The sequence below is a fragment of the Mustelus asterias genome, chromosome 5, assembly GCF_964213995.1.
Source record: "Mustelus asterias chromosome 5, sMusAst1.hap1.1, whole genome shotgun sequence".
Taxonomy (NCBI): Eukaryota; Metazoa; Chordata; class Chondrichthyes; order Carcharhiniformes; family Triakidae; genus Mustelus; species Mustelus asterias.
The window spans coordinates 107,738,007-107,746,521 of record NC_135805.1 but is presented as its reverse complement, the minus strand read 5'-3'; the positions used below and the strand labels follow the sequence as shown (position 1 = coordinate 107,746,521).

The window sequence follows — 8,515 nt, the reverse complement described above, 5'->3', positions numbered from 1 at the left end:
AAAACAAGCAATCCTGATGGGAGGAAAAACATTTTCACACAGGGAGTGGTTAAGGTCTGGATTACTCGACAGTACAGAAAGAGGCCATTCGGCCCATCGAGTCTGCACCGACCACAATCCCACCCACGCCCTACCCCGATATCCTACATATTTACCCTCTAATCCCTCTAAACTACGCATCTCAGGACTCTAACGGGCAATTTTTAGCATTGCCAATCAACCTAACCTGCACATCTTTGGACTGTGGGAGGAAACTGGAGCACCCGGTGGAAACCCACGCAGACATGAGGAGAATGTGCAGCGACCCAAGCCGGGAATCGAACCCAGGTCCCTGGAGCTGTGAAGCAGCAGTGCTAACCGCTGTGGTGTAGGCAGGTTTGATTGACGCTTTCAAGAGGAAATATGAGTGCTATCAGAAAGGGAAGATAGTGCAGGGTTTACGGAGAGGGGCAATGGAAGTGTCTCACCGGGAGAGTCAGTACCAACACGATGGGCCAAACGTCCTCCTACTCCGTGACAATTCTGTGGTGACGCGAGGCAGTCGGGCCACGTGACCAGTGTTTGGGTCCGAGTGAAAATGGCGACGCGACCGGAGGCGCAAGCAGCATAGCGAGCGAAAGAAAGAAAGACAGGTTTCAGCGGAGCCGAGGATCGTCGAGAAGTTGGGGGGGGGCGGCGACGGTGAGAAGCGGTGAGTAAACCGGATCACTTTGAAAAGGGGGCATGGCCGAATTCTTGGGGTCGGTTGGGCGGTGGGGGGGTTGCTCGCGCATCCTTTCCGCCGTGGCCGTTAATTTTGAAAGGGTCGGGCTGGTGCGGCTAACGGTTTGTGTGCTGGGGGAAGAGCAGCTCATTGTGACGCGAGGGTGGCTCGGGCTAGGGCTCGCGGCGGACAGGACCCGGATTACCCCCCCCTCCTCCTCCTCCTCCAGCCCAGCCCCTGATCAATCAGATTGATCCACCCCACCGACACAGCAGGTGCAGCCCAGCCATGTACCTGCCCCAGATTATTGTTTGACATGTTTGGAATACGATTCGCTCTGTTTTGTTTTGCTTTGGTGTAATTACCTCTTTTGGAACCAGTGATTATGGGGCAGCGGATCCTTTTTTTGTTCCTTTGGAAGGAATGTTATAAAATAAATTTGGTATAATCCTAACCCAATCCTTCCTGAGAGCAAACAAAACAAAAATCCAGCTCCTCGCTACTTACCGTAGCAATAAAGATCTTTGTGTTCAGGCGAGCTGCGGCATCGATTTTAACTGCAGGCTCTGATCGTGAAGCTTGTCGATTTTTATAGCATCGAGGTTATTTGGGGTAAATGTATATCAAGGACATTTTTACCCAATGGGCAGATTCAACTAAATACTACTACTGTGTCTGTGTTTGGAAAGATAACATGAGATATGTTTTCTATTTATTAATGGAGTCGATTTTATATTCTTTAATAACCTTGTAATTAAGTGAGTTTTTCATAGATGTGTACACAAAGAACAATGGAGGCACTTATATCTTTCATTCCTGGTTTATGGAGAAGTTAGATGCATGAAGATTGGTGGATTACGGAATGGTGGTCTCAGGGTGAGGAGAGGATGGGCATTTAGTAAGAGAACGCTGAATGCTAAATAACATCCCACTGGAAGTGTTTGGCAAATTCCTGCTGGGTCCAGGGTGGTGGGCAATCTGTCTCTCGATGCAGATCTCAATACACATGTAGGAAGTCTGCTATCACCTTTGGCTGAATCATGAAAAGGATATGGGAGAACACCAAGCTGACCCTTAGGACCAAGCTGATGGTTAATAAGGCTTGTGTTTTCAGAACATTACTGCATGACTGTGAAACATGGATGACTTCAGCAACCAGAAAAAGGAGTTAGTAATCTGTCCCTTCACTGTCAGTGGCACATTGAGTCTCGTCAGGCAGAACAAAATCACAGATGCAGTAATCGTCTCAAAAGGCAGAGCTGCCAATTGTGTTAGCACTAATCAAAACGATATGGCTTTCGTGGATTAGTCACATCCATTGGAAGGAAAACAATGGCATACCCAAGGACCAAGTGTATTCTGAGGTAGCGAAAGCCGGACAACCAATGTGGTGTCAAAAGCTTTCATGGGTGGCTTGTAAGCATGACATGAAGGCCCTGAACATTGATTATCACACCTGAACTGCCGAAAGAAGGAAATGGTGATACCTTCCTTGGGCTGGTGTATGCCGTCACCATGACCAGTGGCTGCTGCAGCTTGCAATCCATAGCTACACTTGCTAGCTTCATGTGTGACTGTTGTGGCAGAACCTGCTTCCCAAGGATTGGCTTTCACAGCCATTAGCAAAGATGCATCAAACGAAGACATCCTTCCTAAGTTTGCTGCGTGTCCATTATCTGTGGTAGATGGAAGAATGCTGACACCCCCAATGGGGTACAAGTTATAGTAAATGGAATCAGAATGAATGTTCCAAGTGAGCATAGGGAATTACAAGAAAAACTGAAAATTTTGGAAAAACTCAGCAGGTCTGGTGGCATCTGTTGAATATTTTTAGCATTTCCTGTGTTTTATTTCCCATTTCCTATATCATCAGGACTTTGCTCTTGCTAGTGAGAAACTAAAAGTGGTGTTTGGGAAGTTTGGTATTGTACATGCTGGTACTTTCTAGCGCTCTCTTAGTGGGTAGTAAGGTTTTTGTTTATTATTCATTCTTTCAAATGTCTACATGGTTTTGCTACACTCTGATCCATTCTATGTACCAGTTTGTACCCTCTTCCCTTCTAACTCAGGTATTTGGTGAGGTTTCCTTCTGGTCTTGGTCAGGTGTCCTTCAATCGTCAAATATCAATGGAATTTACTTTCTAGACCCCCCTGCCTGGTACATTTTCAAAAATCACCTCAAACTTTGTGCACTCATACAATTAAAGCTCCAAAGTACTTTGCATGTGTAAAGGAGCGCAATTAGGAATGCGCAACAAATGCTGGCCTTGCCAGTTGCAAACCATAAAAGAGTAGAATAAACATTTCACTCATCTGTTGTTTGCTTTTGTCCTTTCCTGATCATTTGAACAATGCTTTGAGATGTTTCAAAACAGTAATCGCCCAATTTAAATGCAAATCAGTTTGTACATTCTAAAGTATTTGGAAAGTTGATCAGTAAATTGTTTATGACTAATGCTCTCTTGTGGATGAATAATTCATTTGTCAAAAAATGTCAAGCTATTAACTTGTTTTGGCATACACTCTGAGTTGTTCCTGTTGCTAAATGTCAAAACAGCAACAGGATTTGGATGTTTCAGGTAGCCGTAGCATATTGACAACATGCTTTATAAACTCTCCTCATTATATATACTGCAGTAAAAGTTGAATTTTGGAGACTTTTTGGGATTGACTTTTACAAGGGTAATGTTTTCAAGAGGTTTACCTTCAACTACTGATGCTTGTAGCTCTTGACAGCAGAGAACCGTGCTGTGTTTTCAGTCTCTTCCAGAGACTCTCAGCTTGTAAGGAAGTGGACTGGAGCAAGGAGAAAACTTAAAAAGATACATTTTTAATAATTCCTTTTCTTTACCCATGGCTCTTATAACAGCTCTGAGCTAAGTTCCATGTCTTTAATATGCTCATGGCTCTCTCACACTCACACTGACTCTGCAGTCTGTTCTATCTTACCTCTGATGTGGAGATGCCGGCGTTGGACTGGGGTGAACACAGTAAGAAGTCCCACAACACCAGGTTAAAGTCCAACAGGTTTATTTGGTAGCAAATACCATAAGCTTTCGGAGCACTGCTCCTTCGTCAGATGGAGTGGAAATGTGCTCTCAAACAGTGCAAACAGACAAAATCAAGTTGCAGAATACTGATTAGAATGCGAATCTACAGCCAGCTGACGAAGGAGCAGTGCTCCGAAAGCTTATGGTATTTGCTACCAAATAAACCTGTTGGACTTTAACCTGGTGTTGTGAGACTTCTTACTATCTTACCTCTGCCATTTCAATGAGAAGTTAAACTTTTATCAAAGTTCACCAATGTCTCATTGGGCCTTGTACCAACGCAAAAAACTCCTGCTTCAAATCCTAGTCTCTGCTGTGTTATAACAAGTGCAGCAATGAGTTGAGTCGAAGTGCCCTTTGAAATTTAGGGCTCAACTTTTACAGGAAGTCAACATTTTTGTTGTTCCTGACTTGCTTTATTAATTTGCATTCTCTTCCATTGTTGGGTTTTGTTTGCCGTTGTCTTTCCCTTTGACAGATTTTTGCTCCTGATTCTTCCACCTCGGTGTTTCTACTTCTGTTACTAACATTGGGAACTTGCTAAGATGGGCTCCCTCTGCATTTTTTTCTGTTATAGAATATATTGCTATCTGCTGTGACAGGTATATGGATTTCAATGGATTTGACTTAGCTAAAATGCTCTGATTGACTGTTGCTAAGGTCTGACTCCCTAAAAGACAGTGGAGTGTTGCAAAAATGTCTTCTCTCCTGAGTTTCCTTTTTATCTCTGTTGAAATAGTCCTCCATTTATGCAAATAGATTTTATTAGTAGATAGTAACTCCAACGATTGGATGGTAATTGCCAGAGTCAGTCAAGTTTTGTCTGGTTTATGGACTGAACTGCATCTGATTTCCAGCATATTATGAAGTAGCCCAGTACCATTGATTTTGCCATCTCTTTTGTAATTCATTGTTGGAATATGGGCATTTGCTGCTGGGTCTAATATTTAAGTCATTGTTGATTTTTAACTACCCTTTACAATGTTGATTCGGGATTGGAGTGACATATAGGCTAGACTGACTATGGAAAGCAGGCTTCCTTCCCTATAGGACATTAGCAAAGCAGTTGAGTTTTATTGATAGTCCCAAAAGCTTCATGGGCACATGCACTGATTTTATTTTCTAATTTCCAGATTAAGACTGGATTCAAATTCTCAAAAAATATTATCGTCATCATCTCATGTTTGGCTGAAACCTTTTGTGACGCATGATCTCCAGAATTCAGAGACAGTAGTTGGCTATGGCTAAGCACTTGGGTTGCTTCTTCACATTACACTCTGTAATTTGCAAAGACCACACTTGGAAGTTCTGATTGTGTTTAACTGTAATTGTTCACTTAGTGTTGCCAGTTACTGTTAAGATCTTCTATTTTTGGTGGCATGTGATTAGTGCATAGGTCTTCATTGAAGAGTTAAATTTACTGCATTAGAACCCTTTTAAGCTTCAGCATTAAACTTCCTGGACTCAAATCTTTCATATGGACCACTTAGGAGTAATTGTAAATCCACCAATCCAATATTTGAACTGCTTGGAGCAGTTGCCTTTTCCCAAGTTCTCAATATTAAACACATGAATGAAACAAGGCAGCTTTGGATTGGGTTAAAGACCTTCCGGGTCAATCTTGCCTTTATGATGTATGTTGCATCTTGTTGCTTTATGCAGTACAGGGACTAGTGGTAACTAAATATTTTGAGTCATCAGTTCTATGGTTTCAAGTTTTTGTTTTATCTTATTACCATTTGTGATTTAATTGTTTTCACCGCATCATTATCAGGTATCTTAATTGCTGTTGCTCTGTGAATTATGACTAATCAATGATTTCGGTTGAATAGAATGTAGACTCAGCTTGTTAAGATATTCAAAAATTGAGTGAGTGACATTGATTTTGTGGATTTCAGATACGATCGCAATGCTCGATTGAGAAAGAAATTTTGTTTTGGATTCTTCTCCTGATTTCCAACTTTACTAGATAGTGCATGTGTTTTATTATTATGCCCACTTAGTCTTGTAGTCTGATGATATATGATAAGAGAGATTGGTGCAATTGAAGAGAGAAATTGATGGAGAAGGATAAATGGGAAATAAATATTTAATCTTTTTTTTAATTTTGGGGTGGGAATGACTTAATGGAACTGGTGTTATGGAAGAATGAGTATTACAGATGAGAGAATTTAAATGAATCATGATAATAAAGCAATCCATCTGCCTTCTATGCCATTTGTGGAAGTTTTATCATTAAAAGTCAAGCTCTTAACTCTTTTAAAAAAAAATTGTGTGTGCTGCTAATAAGTGAATTAGAAAATGGCCCAGGATGACAAGTATGAAATGGTATTTTTATAATTATGGATTACAGTTTGTTTTATTTCTTGCCTTTTTGCCTGAGATTTGGATCCATATGCAACAGTTTCCTTTGCTTAATTCCCTTTAATAGATGTAGGAGAGATGGTGGAAGGAAGGAGAAAATGTAACAACAGAATTCTTACCAACTCTGCCACTTCCAGTTGGGGTTGCATTCAGGAACAGGAATTCTGACTTCCTCCCTTTAATTGTAATACTGCTGCAGATACATATTCGGGACAGTCGTAGAGCGTGCTGTTTTATACGGCTCAGTGACCAACTAAACTTAACAGGAAAGTTAATATTCCAACTTCAGCTGTGAAACCTTTAGAGTAGTTTGCCATAAATCCTTGTTACAACAGTTTTTAAATGAAATACTTATGTATTAGATTTGAATCAACTGTATATCACAGACATTTAGTTCCGTTTTTGTTTTTGTTGTCATCCATGTTTCGTAAACTGGAAATGCTGCACAATATAGTCTATAGATGCAATTCTAAACAAATTTAAGGAAATCAAACAGAATTTCTGTACAGGATAAGTCTCCACCTTGAAAAATGATGTTTCAGTAATATTGCTCCATTAATGATATAACATTGAATGTAGTTTAGGATTTTAAGTCATTTACACTTTTTTTCAAAAAGGCTTCCTTTTCAAATATTAACAAAGACCAAACATGCTCCTGTTTTAATGTCTGAAAAACTACCCAAAGTAATGTCAACTATTTAAAAGCATATGTCCATATCCCAAAAGATGTGAAATGTAACCGTGGCCCTAAGCTCTGGAATTTCCTCCCCAAACTTCTCAATCTCTTTCCAGTTATGATGGTCATTAAAATCTGTCTCTTGACCAAACTTTTGGACACCTGTTCTCAAGTCTCTTGAGTTTTGTGTCACTTTCTGTCTGATTTATGCTCTTGTGAAGTGCTTTGAGTTTTTTTATTATGTTAAAGGTGTTTTATAAATGAAAGTTGTTATATATTACACGTTTTTCACCCTGGGTTGACTAGAGACGTGCTTTAGAGAATGTTTCTTTATCAATTGGGATCCAATATTACTACACTATTATTGTTCAATGCCTAATTTGAAAGTATTTTAATGATTTGACATGTGATTTTTAAAGCTTTGATAGTCTTAATATGTGCCTTCCTTTTTGTGTGGGCTGTACACATAACTATTTCTTTTACTCAATGCGCTGTTGTACACGAAGCATTAGTGAATGCTGTTTTATATATACTTTCCAGGACAAAGTCAGTTTTCCTCTGTTGGTATGGGAACCTGCCCTATCTGAAGTTTGTAAAGCTGCATCTAGTCATATTAGTGTGCAGCTGCAAATGTGCTTGCCCTACATAGCAAATCAGATGTGTGATGCAATCTGTGATTTCGAAGCATCTTTTTTGGAAGACCACACTAATTCAAAATGAGAACTGAGAAGGAAAACAGATCCTTCCAGTTGCTAAGCAAACTAAGACAGAAACTGATATTGGAAAACAAAACTTCTGGGAGGCTGAAACTGGTTGAAAGCATATAAATAGACACCGAGCCATCAGAGTTCTGTGTTGGCATGGGAAAGCAGCTGGCCTGGATGGAGTACCTGGACAAGCAGACCAGCTGGCGGGGGTATTAGCAGACATCTTTAACCTCCTTCCTCCGATCTAAGGTCCCTACCTGCTTCAAGAAGACAACCATCAGCCCTGTACCAAAGAAAAGCCAGTCACCATGCCCTAATGATTACCGCCCAGTGGCTCTGACATCCATCATCATGAAGTGCTTTGAAGGTTAGTCATCGCATGGATCAATTCCAGCCTTCCAAATTGCCCGGATCCACTACAATTCACCTATCGCCCCAACAGGTCCACAGAGACCCCATTTCCCTGGCAATACACTCAACCCAGGAACACCTGGACAACATAGACACTTCTATTTATTGATTGCAGCTCAGCCTTCAACACCATTATCCCAACAAAACTCATGTTCCAAACTCCGTGGCCTAGGGCTTGGCTCCTCCCTCTGTGACTGTATCCTAGACTTCCTAACCCACAGACCGCAAACAATAAGGATAGGTAATGGCACCTCCTCCACAATTATCCTCAACATCGGTGCCCCACAATGCTGTGTCCTCAGCCTCTTAATATTACTCCTTTATACACTTTTATCACTGCATAGCCAAATTCCAACTCCAATTTTAAGTTTGCTGATGACACCACTGTTGTGGGTCGGATCTCAAACAATGATGAGACGGAGTACAGGAAAGAGAGAATCTGGTGAACTGGTGCGACGACAATAATCTCTCCCTCAATGTCAGTAAAATTAAGGAGATAGTCATCCAGTTCAAGAAATGTAGTGGAGGACATGCTCCTGTACATATCGTCGGTGATGAAGTGGAGATGGTAAAGAGCTTCAAGTTTCTAGGTGTTCAGATCACA

The 8,515-nt window shown here is 40.9% G+C and overlaps 1 protein-coding gene across 3 annotated transcripts in view; it reads left to right on the top strand.

Moving 5' to 3' along the window:
* The first annotated feature begins 539 nt into the window (after window positions 1-539).
* The window catches only part of kidins220b (kinase D-interacting substrate 220b), a 151,315-nt gene continuing 143,339 nt past the window's right edge, over window positions 540-8,515 (top strand). For all 3 annotated transcript variants that reach the window (XM_078213179.1, XM_078213178.1, XM_078213177.1), the window contains exon 1: window positions 540-691. The gene's annotated coding sequence lies outside the window, so the exon portion shown is untranslated. The remainder of the gene's footprint in view (window positions 692-8,515) is intronic.